Genomic DNA, 12,003 nt, shown 5'->3' with positions numbered 1-12,003 from the left:
CGCCTAACTTTTCAAAACCCTTCTCCCTAGCAACAGATGCTAGTGACGAAGCAGCCGGGGTGGTGCTGTTACAGACAGAAAAAGAGGAGGTTGACCACCCAGTGGCTTATTTTTCTAAGAAATTTAATATCCATCAGAGAGATTATTCCACTGTGGAGAAAGAATTACTGGCCATCATACTAGCATTACAACATTTTGAGGTTTATATTTGTCCAGCACGGAAACCACTGATAATTTACACTGATCACAACCCATTAGTGTTTTTGGCCACTATGAAGGATAAAAACAAAAGGTTACTAAGTTGGAGCCTGGTCTTACAGGAATTTGATATTAAAATAAAACATATAAAAGGAATGGACAATGTGATTGCTGACTGTCTGTCAAGGTGTTGAAACTTAAAGTTCTCTGTATTAGCCGAATAGCTGATGACCCTGTATATTAGTGTGTATCTAATAATGTGCATTCATACCTATGATTTTTACCCGGTAAAAATCCTTTGAAGGGTAGGGGTGTGACGCCAAACCAAGCTATCGGACGATTGATGCTAATTGGAGAGATAAGAGAGACAATGGAGAAACATTCAAAATGCTAATAAGAGAGGAGAGAGGGATTAACAGAAAAGAAACACAATTCAGAATATTGACAGACCGGTTACTTTGAACCTGAACTGTTTGAAATTTGATGGACAGGTGATACCCCAGCAGGGGGATAAAAAGAGCAGGTTCGCTAAGGCACGCGACACACCACGAGACCACGAGATAACGAGATCCTGGAAAGAGCGGTGTGCCCCCACAAGTTGGTGGAGTTTGGAGGTCCAGTTCGTGGGAACCGACCATGGGCTCACAGGGTGTAAAGGTACGATTGGTGGGAACCTGATATGTGTGTCTGCTCTTGCCTGGGTGCCGGGTTCACTACAGAAGAACGATTGTATCCGAACGGAAGGGTCACAGTCGGTGACCACAGCGGGATAGAAGACATAAAAGGGTCCGCCTGAAACCAACTGCGAAGACATCAAAGGTCTGCCTGAATCAAATTGCATCCCCCTCCCTCTCCCTCTGCAACGGCACAACAGCGATTACTGCGAACTGTACTAAGCTGAACTGAACTCTGCGTTACTTAAGACTGATCATTTTACCCCTAGACTGCGATAGAGCTTGGCTGATCCCTATTACCCTAGTTCTGTGTACATGTGTGTATTATCATTGCTAACCTGTTGCATTTATATCCTTACGATTAGAGTACTGTGTTACTTATTTCTTTACTAAAACTTTATTAGTTCCTAGTAATCCAGACTCCAACGAGTGGTCCATTTCTGCTGATTTGGCAACCCATTTATGGGGTACGTAACGCTATCAACTGTGCAAGGTTGCGAAACTGTTCATTTTGAAGTACAAATGCTACTGTTTGAGCAAAGTTTGAAATCAGTTTGGATTTAATTTTTTTTGCATGGAAAATTTGAACTCATTAAACTGTCTAACTATTACAGTATTTTCAGCTAGAAAATCATAATATTTTAGACATAAGGCATTAACTTGTTCATCTCCAAATGTGAAGTCACAATCTGCAATTGCGGAGAAATCAAAAGCTGACCATTCTGGTACCTCATCTTCAGGAAACCTTTCTTCTAAATGAACACAAAGACTATTTATAAAAGTCAACAGCGAACTTGTATCTACTGTGATGTTTTCTTCATGTTGTTGGCTTAGCAAAACTTTAACTTTGTCACTCCACGAAACATTGTCTCCCAGATACTGCTTTCTTATCTTGTTAATTTTGCCTCATGCAAAATGAGGTGAATCAATCAGTGTCAGGCCACTCTTTTACAGAATCTTGTACAGTGCAGCCAGTTCATCAAAGACATCAATTAAAACCTGTAAAGCTACTTTGTATGTGATGTTTATCAATTTCCTGTGACAGTATTTAGCCACAGAGTCATTTGACTGATCTTTTTCAATAAAAGCTTAGTGAGCTATCTACAGGATTTGAAACAGATCTTTGTAAACTTTACAATATGAACACTGTCCGCCAAAGATGGCTGCCTCTGTGATGCGGCTGTACAAACTGAAACAAGAAAGGTGAGGTGACGTAAATTAGTGAAGTGCATTGTGGTATTTGAAAAACCGACTAGCTAGTTAACAGAAACATTTAGCTAAAAGATTATTTTCAGTAAGTATAATTAATTAGTACATTTTTAGGTAACTAACCTTTTGTGCACACATTAATTTCCTTTGTGCGCTGGTTGAAAAACATGTGTGCGCGTGCACACATATGCACAGCTTAGAGGGAACATAGCCTCTAACATTAGACTTTTAGACCCTGGGAAAAGACACCAGCTGTCTGTCAATTCTGCCTCTCATAATGGTATAAACCACTATCAGGTCTGTCCTCAGCCTCCTCCATTGTAGGGTGAAAAAACAACCCAAGTTTGACCAATTTTCTTTAATCTATCCTTCCCTTTTTATTTATCTCTGATCCTTTTTTCCATCACCCTCTTGGCTATTCACAAATGCTGTTGAGATGTGAAAATGGCCAATAACTACTAGCATCTTTTGTATACTCACATCAGCTCAAAATTACATCAAGAAGTCTTCAGTTGGACTGTTCTCCCTGTGATGGAAAATAAAGTGATATTCAGTAGATACCTCAACAAATAAATGTAAAAGTTATAAGAAATATTTTTATGTATCAGCCAGGTGAAAGTATTCCTACAATAGGTATTTGTAACATTATTTATTTAAAGGAGTCATTAAACAAACCATTTCCTTTGGTGGTTGAAAATTAAATGATATGTGCACCCATTGGATTCATTCCCAAAGCTAAAACTCCACACAGTATTGGAACTATAACTAACTTTTCCTTTCTTGCCCACCAATGCATTTACAAGTAGAGGATTGTGAATTCACAGAATGTTCTGTAGAAATTTACTTACTCTCAAGATCATTTGAAGAAGGACTTGGGAAGTTCTAGATTTTCAAACCTAGTTTAGGATGATTTGGTAGATGAGGCGGGGAGGAGGGATTCTCCATATGAAGGAACACATTAAACCTACTTGGGTCAATAGTGAAGTAATACAGGACAAAAGATTGCATTCTAGATTATTGGTAGCAGTGATGCACCATGACAAGCACGTGGTTCTGTAAGAAATTTAATAACCTTTGATACATTGCGGTTAATTATTGCCACCAGTAACGGAATACTGGCTAGGTGCAGACTTGCTCATTAGGTTATATAGGGAATGCTTGTCTTTATGGCAATGGAATTCTACAATAGAATCATGGCAGTTGCAGCACAGGTGTAATTGAAAATAATGACAGCTCATATCTAATCTGTTCCTCACTTTACTCTCATTACAGAATTTCTTCTGATTTACAAAATTCAGATATTTTAAACATGCACCATTTACTGGAAGTTACAATTTCTGCTTCAATAACTTTTATTTGCAAGAGAATACCCACATATTTAGCCATAAACTGTTATGCAAAAAAAGCACAAGAAACAGCATCAATCAAGCAAGGGGTACTGTGTATCTTATAAGTCTAAATTTAATGAATCTATGAGCATAACACTTCATGGCTGGATCAAGTGGCAAGGATAACTGGATAGAGAGGTCACACATGAGCATGGCTTCAGAAAATTCAGCTGAGGCTTTCATTGAGAGAATCTGTAGCTGGAGGTTGAGTGGAAAGAAGAATAAGCTGCTTGGGATACAGGCATGCAATCTATCAAACAAACATGAAATGTGAAGGAGTATGGTGCAGTCTAGCTCTATCCTTGCACACAACACAGAACGTATACTCATTTCATTTCACCAAACTCTCTTGCAGTGTTTGATGGATGAAGTATTAACTTTCTTGCAGAGAATTTGGAAACTGCTGAACAATGAAACCAGATTTATGTCATTCAAACTCAGATTTCTGTCTGGATAACTCTGTATAACAGTGTCAAAAGGACTTTGAGAAGGTGCTATGGTACACCAACAATCTATTCTTCAACAGATGATTAGGATTGCTGAGGTGCTGTGAAGTATGATAATACTTGCATGATACATTCATGAACTCACCATTGCCAGTTTGATAGTGTTGCATACTGTATATAGTATGTTGGCCTATTATTCCATTCTGTTGTTACTAATGGCAATATAACTAAGCTGCTCAAGGCTGCTCCTCAGAGTTACCAACAGTTTGGTTGAACTTTCTGGGAGAGGACTACAAAACAAGTAGAAGGCACGCAAAGGCAAGTGCAAGATTGGCAATCAGGGTATGCATAAAATTATACATTTTGGGCCTTAATTAGATACATAAATGTGGTTTGGACTGATGATTTGTTTTGCCTGAGGAGGTTTAAACTTCCTCAGGAGGCTAAAGAAATTCAACAACTCCCCATTGACTCTTCTCAATTTTTATCCATGTACGATAGAAAGCATTCTGTCTAGTTGCATAATGGATTGGTATGGCAACTGCTCTACATGTCACCACAAGAAACTGCAGAGAATTGTGGTCACAAGTTCAGCACACAACAGGAACCAGCCTCCCCTCTATGGATCCTGGTGCCTCAGTAAAGCAGCCAGTATAATCAAAGACCCCACCCTGGACTCAGGCAGATGATACAAAAGCCTGAAAGCATGTGCTACCAGGCTCAAGGAAAGCTTCTATCCCACTTTATTAGACTCTTCAATGGACTTCTTAAATGATAAGATGGCCTCATGACCTAACTTGTTGTGATCTTAGACTTTATTGTTTACCTGCACTGGACTCTTGGTAGCTTTTACACTTTATTCTGCTTTGTTAATTGCTTTACCTTATTCTAGTGAAATGCAATGGTTTGATCTATGAAAACAGTATGCAAGACAAACTTTTCTCTGTGTTTTGGTGCATGTGACAATAAAAAACTAGGGAAAATAAAATATAAACTGTGTTAAAAGTTTTTTTTATTTATCTAGGATTTGGAAAAAATGTGATAGAATGGAATTGAATGGTCATCCCAAAATGGCTTGGGCAGTGGATGAGGAGCATTGTCTTGACCTCACTGAATGCCGGTGGATTAGGTACTCCCAAAATGCTTTTGGCAGGAAGTTGTACGATTTCAGGTCATTGAAACGGAAGAAACACAAACGTATTTTCACGGCTGGTAGTTGCGTAACTTTGAAGTGAACCAGCAGGTGGTGGTGTAGTCATGTGTTTGTTGTCTTTTTCTTTCAGACTGTACAAATTGCAGGTTGATTTCTCGGTATCAAAGAAGTGAGTTATTGCAGATGACCCATATTGGCTGAGAGCATTGATGTTAGGATGAGTGAATATTAATTTTGGGGATTAGTTGTTATTCAGACAGTCTGCTCTGTCTGGATGGTAAAAATTCATCTTCCTTTTCTTCTTCCTCCTCTTCTACCTCTTTATCCTCTGTCTGAAGTAGTTGACAAGTTGTTTAGGATGGGAACTCAGAATAAAGTGAGAATTATTCTTTGTAGAATGTTGGAATACACTTCCAGACTAATCCCATCTATATAGTCGCTTAATTATTACAGTGGTAATCTCCCTACTGTAGGAAATGCCCTGGTTAATATTTCTACTGCTATGCTGTGAGGTATTTTATTTCAGCAGTTTTCTGTACAAACAGTTTGTCCTGTTGGTAAGAGTGTTTTGGCTTTGGCTAAAGATATGGAGCCATGTTTCTAAATTAGGAATGCTGTATCAGCCAATCAGGAGTGGGATGGCATGGAACATTCTCGAGAGCTGGGCAGGAAGAGTTTTCTGAAGGACGGTGGTCTGGTCTGGGTTTTTCTGGGTGGGAAGTGTGGAGAGAAGAGCACCAGGGAAGACACCTGGAGGATCCCACTCGTAGGAGAGACCCTGTTGCAAGGAGTGCTTTGTGAGGTGGAGGATTCCAAGAAGGGAAGTTCTGCCTGTGATTAGTGAGGAGAATTCAGTGGGGTGAGTAAAGCTATTCTCAACTACTATAGAAATGAGCTCCAACATTTACGTGCACTATTTAGGCTCATTTAACTGCAAAGGACCCTTTTATCTTTATTTTTCTTTCTCTGTTAACTATTTGATAAAATTGAAAACTGGTAAGTATACTTTCTTCATAATTTTATGTTGGTGTACAGCCTGACATTTCTGGGATACTGATAACTGTGTATGGGCAGTATTTACACAGCATTCTCTCAAATCAAGATTACTTCAATCAGACCATCCTTCCGCTCCTGTTTGGTGAACCACAAATCATACCAACCCTAGACGTGTATTGCTTATGAAAGACGGCCTTTTCGGCGCTGAGTCATATGGCTGTTAGCAAAATCAGCTACTGAGCCAAATTGGTATATGAGCCCTGGTGAGAGGATTGTATTTGTGTGGGCTCGTCAGAGATTTTGGATGCTACGTGAACGCTGTTTAAGGATTGATTAAGTGGTTCATTTGTGTGTCTGACCAGTGTTTAAATGAGTGATTAGATTAGATTAGATTCAACTTTATTGTCATTGTGCAGAGTACAGATACAAAGCCAATGAAATGCAATTAGCATCTGACCAGAAGTGCAAAAGAATAGCATTATTTACAAGATAACTGCGAATAAAAAGTAAGTGCTACAGAATACAAATATAAAAGTATTGTGACAGTCCAATATGGGTGCAATACTGCTTAGCGCTGTGATGTGAGGTTCAGCAGGGTCACAGCCTCAGGGAAGAAGCTCTTCCTGAGCCTACTGGTGCGGGAGCAGAGGCTCCTGTAGTGCCTACCGGATGGGAGGAGAGTAAAAAGTCCATGGTTAGGGTGAGATGCATCCTTGATAATGCTTTTTGCTCCGCCCAGGCAGTGTTTATGGTAGGTGTTCTCAATGGTGGGGTTAAGGGCCAGGTTGTTATCGTGGCCAGGTGCTGGACCTTGTCCCCATAGGCCGTCTCATCATCTCCTCTGACCAGGCCAACCACCGTCATGTTGTCTGCGAACTTCATTATGGAGTTAGAACCATGTACAGGAACACAGTCATAGGTGAAAAGGGAGTACAGAAGAGGGCTCAGCACACAGCCTTGAGGCACGCTGGTATTCAGGGTGAGAATGGAGGAGGAGAGGTTGTCTAACTTAGTGAGAAAGTCCAAGGTCCAATTGCAGAGGGATGAGCTGATACCAAGCTGGCGAAGTTTGGCATTCAGCTTGGAGGTGATCACAGTATTGAATGCCGAACTAAAGTCAATGAGCAGCATTCTGACGTAAGACAACAGGAATTCTGCAGCTGCTGGAAATTCAAGCAACACACATCAAAGTTGCTGGTGAACGCAGCAGGCCAGGCAGCATCTGTAGGAAGAGGTGCAGTCGACGTTTCAGGCCGAGACCCTTCGTCAGGACTAACTGAAGGAAGAGTGAGTAAGGGATATGAAAGTTGCTCCAACTGGACGGATTAAAATGAAGATTGAAAATGTCCATGAAGACCCTGGCCAACTGCCCCACACAGACTCTGAGCACACGACCAGGTATTCCATCTAGACCAGCTGCCTTCCGTATATTCACCCTGCTCAGGGTGATGCAAACATCGGAGGTGGAAGGTGAGAGAGGCGGTTCACCAGGTGGGAGATCCGCTTTGTGTGCATGTGCCAGTGGTGCATGCAGCCTGTTACAGTTGCACCGTAGTTTCTTACTTTTAAACTTTTTAACAGGTTATTTGTTGTATTTTTTTCTCACGGTAACACGTTGAAGCTGCACCCTCTCTAACATGCTGGTGGAGAGAGTTTTACTTGTTTTTTTAGCGCTGGAAATAGTTACATTCGGACATGTCTCATTAGCGTGGCAGCAGGCTGCATTGTTTATTCCAGGGACCAGCTGATTGCGCTTGTGCCCGCCAGTTTAGCGAACAGAACAGCGGACATCCCGGCTGAAATCTGGAGGAAAACACACAGAGGATGCAGAGGGGGATCAAAAAGGTGAGGGAAGAGGACCGGGTCGAGACAACAGAGGCTTATGGAGAAGAGAAGTTATAAGCCGTGTCTCCCCTCTCTCATCATGGGAAATGTGAGATCGCTGGGGAATAAAATTGACGAATTGACGGCACTTGTCAGGAGTCAGAGAACATTTTGGGAGAGCAGTGTCATGTGTTTTACTGAAACGTGGCTGCACGAGGACATACCCGATCAAAGCGTTTCCATAGACGGCTTCCAGACCATTTGAGCTGACCGGAAATGCACTGAGAGTGGTAAGCGTAAAGGAGGGGGGCTGGCGGTTCTGGTAAACAGCAGATGGTGCAATCCTGGGCATATTACAATCAAGGAACGTGTTTGTAGCCCGGATATTGAACTTATTGCTGTTGGACTCCGGTCATATTATTTGCCAAGGGAAATCAAACATGCAATTGTGGTTGTTGTGTACATCCCTCCCTCTGCCAACCCCACGTCGGCATGTAACATCATTTACACCGTCATAGCCAGATTACAAACCCGGCACCCGAGTGCCACTCATTACCATCTCGGGTGACTTCAACCATATTACCATGGCTGGAACACTGCCCAACTTCACGCAGTATATGAGCTGTACAACCAGAGGGGAGAGGACTCTGGATTTGATGTACGCTAACGTTAACGATGCGTATAGCTCCTCTCCTCTCTCCCCACCGGGAAGGTCAGATCACAACCTGGTGCATCTAAAACCCTGCTATGTGCCTCTGGTGAAGAGTAAACCTGCAACCTCGAGGACAGTGAGAAAATGGTTGGAGGAGGCTTACGAGGCGCTCCAGGGTTGTTTTGAGGTGACAGACTGGCAGGCACTCTGTGAGCCACATGGAGAGGATATTGATGGGCTCACAGAGTGCATCACTGATTACATCAACTTCTGTGTAGACTGCAATGTTCCGACAAGAACTGTCCTTTTTATTCAAGTAACAAGCCATGGGTGACAAAGGACATTAAGGACATCCTGAATGCTAAAAAGCGGTAGAGATGGAAATAGGGAGGAGCTGAGGGCAATACAGAGGGACCTGAAAGCCAGGATCAGGGAGGCTAAAGACAGGTACAGGAGGAAGCTTGAGTGGAAACTCCAGCAGAACAACATGAGAGAGGTCTGGAGGGGGATGAGAACCATCACTGGGTTCCGGCAAACTAGCAACAGAGGAGCTGAAGGCAGCATGGACAGGGACAATGAACTTAACCTGTTCTTTAACAGATTTGACATTGTGGCCCCTGCCCATCCCCCACATGAGTCATCTGTTGTCGGCCCCTAACCAACACATATTCCAGTCTCCCCTTCTACCCCTCCTCACAGTCCCCCGCCCTGCTCTCATGACTATACCCCTTCCCCACACGAAACCACCATGGTGGGCTTCACAGCTGAGCAGGTGAGAAGACAGCTGAAATGTCTCAACCTAAGCAAGGCTGCAGGACCAGATGGTGTCAGTACCAGGGTGCTCAAAGCCTGTGTCCCTCAGCTATGTGGAGTACTTTGCCAGGTATTCAACCTGAGCCTGAGGCTCCAGAGGGTTCCTGTTCTGTTGAAGACGTCCTGCCTTGTCCCTGTGCCGAAGACGCCGTGCCCCAGCAGCCTCAATGACTACAGACCGGTGGCATTGACCTCCCACATCATGAAGACCCTGGAGAGACTTGTTCTGGAGCTGCTCCGGCCTATGGTCAGGCCACACTTAGATCCCCTCCAGTTCACCTACCAGCCCCGACTAGGAGTTGAGGATGCCATCGTCTACCTGCTGAACCGTGTCTACGCCCACCTGGACAAGCCAGCGAACACTGTGAGGGTCATGTTTTTTGACTTCTCCAGTGCGTTCAACGCCATCCGCCCTGCTCTGCTGGGGGAGAAGCTGACAGCGATGCAGGTGGATGCTTCCCTGGTGTCATGGATTCTTGATTACCTGACTGGCAGACCACAGTACGTGTGCTTGCAACACTGTGTGTCCGACAGAGTGATCAGCAGCACTGGGGCTCCACAGGGGACTGTCTTGTCTCCCTTTCTCTACACTATTTACACCTCGGACTTCAACTACTGCACAGAGTCTTGTCATCTTCAGAAGTTTTTGGATGACTCTGCCATTGTTGGATGCATCAGCAAGGGAGATGAGGCTGAGTACAGGGCTACGGTAGGAAACTTTGTCACATAGTGTGAGCAGAATTATCTGCAGCTTAATGTGAAAAAGACTAAGGAGCTGGTGGTAGACCTGAGGAGAGCTAAGGTACCGGTGACCCCTGTTTCCATCCAGGGAGTCAGTGTGGACATGGTGGAGGATTACAAATACCTGGGGATACGAATTGACAATAAACTGGACTGGTCAAAGAACACTGAGGCTGTCTACAAGAAGAGTCAGAGCCGTCTCTATTTCCTGAGGAGACTGAGGTCCTTTAACATCTGCCGGACGATGCTGAAGATGTTCTACGAGTCTGTGGTGGCCAGTGCTATCATGTTTGCTGTTGTGTGCTGGGGCAGCAGGCTGAGGGTAGCAGACACCAACAGAATCAACAAACTCATTCGTAAGGCCAGTGATGTTGTGGGGATGGAACTGGACTCTTTGACGGTGGTGTCGGAAAAGTGGATGCTGTCCAAGTTGCATGCCATCTTGGACAATGTCTCCCATCCACTACATAATGTACTGGGTGGGCACAGAAGTACATTCAGCCAGAGACTCATTCCACCGAGATGCAACACAGAGCGTCATAGGAAGTCATTCCTGCCTGTGGCCATCAAACTTTATAACTCCTCCCTTGGAGGGTCAGACTGAGCCAATAGGCTGGTCCTGGACTTATTTCCTGGCATAAGTTACATATTACTATTTTACTATTTATGGTTTTATTACTATTTATTATTTATGGTGCAACTGTAACGAAAACCAATTTCCTTCGGGATTAATAAAGTATGACTATGACTATGACTATGACTGTGGCTCCCTGTTCCCTTGGTCAAAGCGAGTGTGAAAGTAATTGAGCTCATCAGGGACAGAAACAAAGCTGCAAGGGGGCACAGTACTCGGTGGTTTGAAGTCTGTAATGACCTGTATGCCATGCCATATGCGCCGGGGGTCCGAGGAGTTGAAATGCTCCTCGATTCTCTGTTTGTATGTGTGTTTAGCCGGAGAGATTCCCCTCCTCAGATTGTCCCTGGCTGAGCTGTAAGCCTCCCAGTCTCCAGACCTGAAGGCTGAATCTCTGGCTTTGAGCAGGAGGCAAACTTTGCTGTTCATCCATGGTTTCTGATTGGGGAAAACTTTTATTTGTTTTTGTGATGTCACTCTATCTACACACTTGTTGATGTGCTCAAGGACAGAGTTGGTATATAAGTCAAAGTTAATCTGAGAGTCTGTGGTGGCATGGCAGCAAACGCGCTCCAGTCTGTGTGCTGGAATTGGTGCTGAAGAGCAGAGTCAGCACCCTCCAGCCAGATCTTAGTCTTCATTGTGGGATTCACACGTTTAATGACTGGGCTATACTTGGGAAGCAGAAACAATGAAAGATGGTCGGACTGTCCCAGGTGGGGGAGGGTAGCGGCTTTGTAAGCATCAGCCACATTTGTGTATACATGATTGAAAGTTTTATTTCCCCTTGTGGTGCATGATACATTCTGGTAGAATCTTAGAAGCACGGTACGTAGGTTACAATGATTAAAGTCCCCAGCAACAATAAAGACTCTGTCTGGATGCAATGTCTGCAGCTTGCTAATAGTGGCACTGAGGTCTTTCATAGCCAGTTTAGCATTAGCATCTGGTAGTACATAAACTGCAACAGCAATGATGCATGTAAACTCTCATGGTTGATAAAAAGGTCTGCATTTAATAATCAGGTATTCCAGATCAGCAGAGCAATATGTGTCAGCAATGCTAGAGTTAGAGCACCATGATTGATTCACGTAGATGCATAAGTCACCTCCTTTACTTTTACCTGTCGCTGTTGCAGCTCTGTCAGCCCTGAAGACTGTGTGCCCTTCCAGTTCCCCCACGTTGTTTGGGACACCACGTCTCCTTTTAGGGGAAAGTGAGGTGTGTTGTGATTAAGGTACTCTATTATGGATGCTGTGGGGATTAAGATTTGGT

At 43.5% G+C, this 12,003-nt stretch overlaps 1 protein-coding gene across 5 annotated transcripts in view; it reads left to right on the top strand.

Moving 5' to 3' along the window:
* Positions 1-5,666: 5,666 nt before the first annotated feature.
* The window catches only part of LOC134357975 (uncharacterized), a 152,993-nt gene continuing 146,656 nt past the window's right edge, over positions 5,667-12,003 (top strand). For all 5 annotated transcript variants that reach the window (XR_010020767.1, XM_063069807.1, XM_063069805.1 and 2 more), the window contains exon 1: positions 5,667-5,927. The gene's annotated coding sequence lies outside the window, so the exon portion shown is untranslated. The remainder of the gene's footprint in view (positions 5,928-12,003) is intronic.

Source organism: Mobula hypostoma, chromosome 17 (assembly GCF_963921235.1).
Source record: "Mobula hypostoma chromosome 17, sMobHyp1.1, whole genome shotgun sequence".
Taxonomy (NCBI): Eukaryota; Metazoa; Chordata; class Chondrichthyes; order Myliobatiformes; family Myliobatidae; genus Mobula; species Mobula hypostoma.
This window is presented reverse-complemented; position numbering and strand designations above follow the sequence as displayed.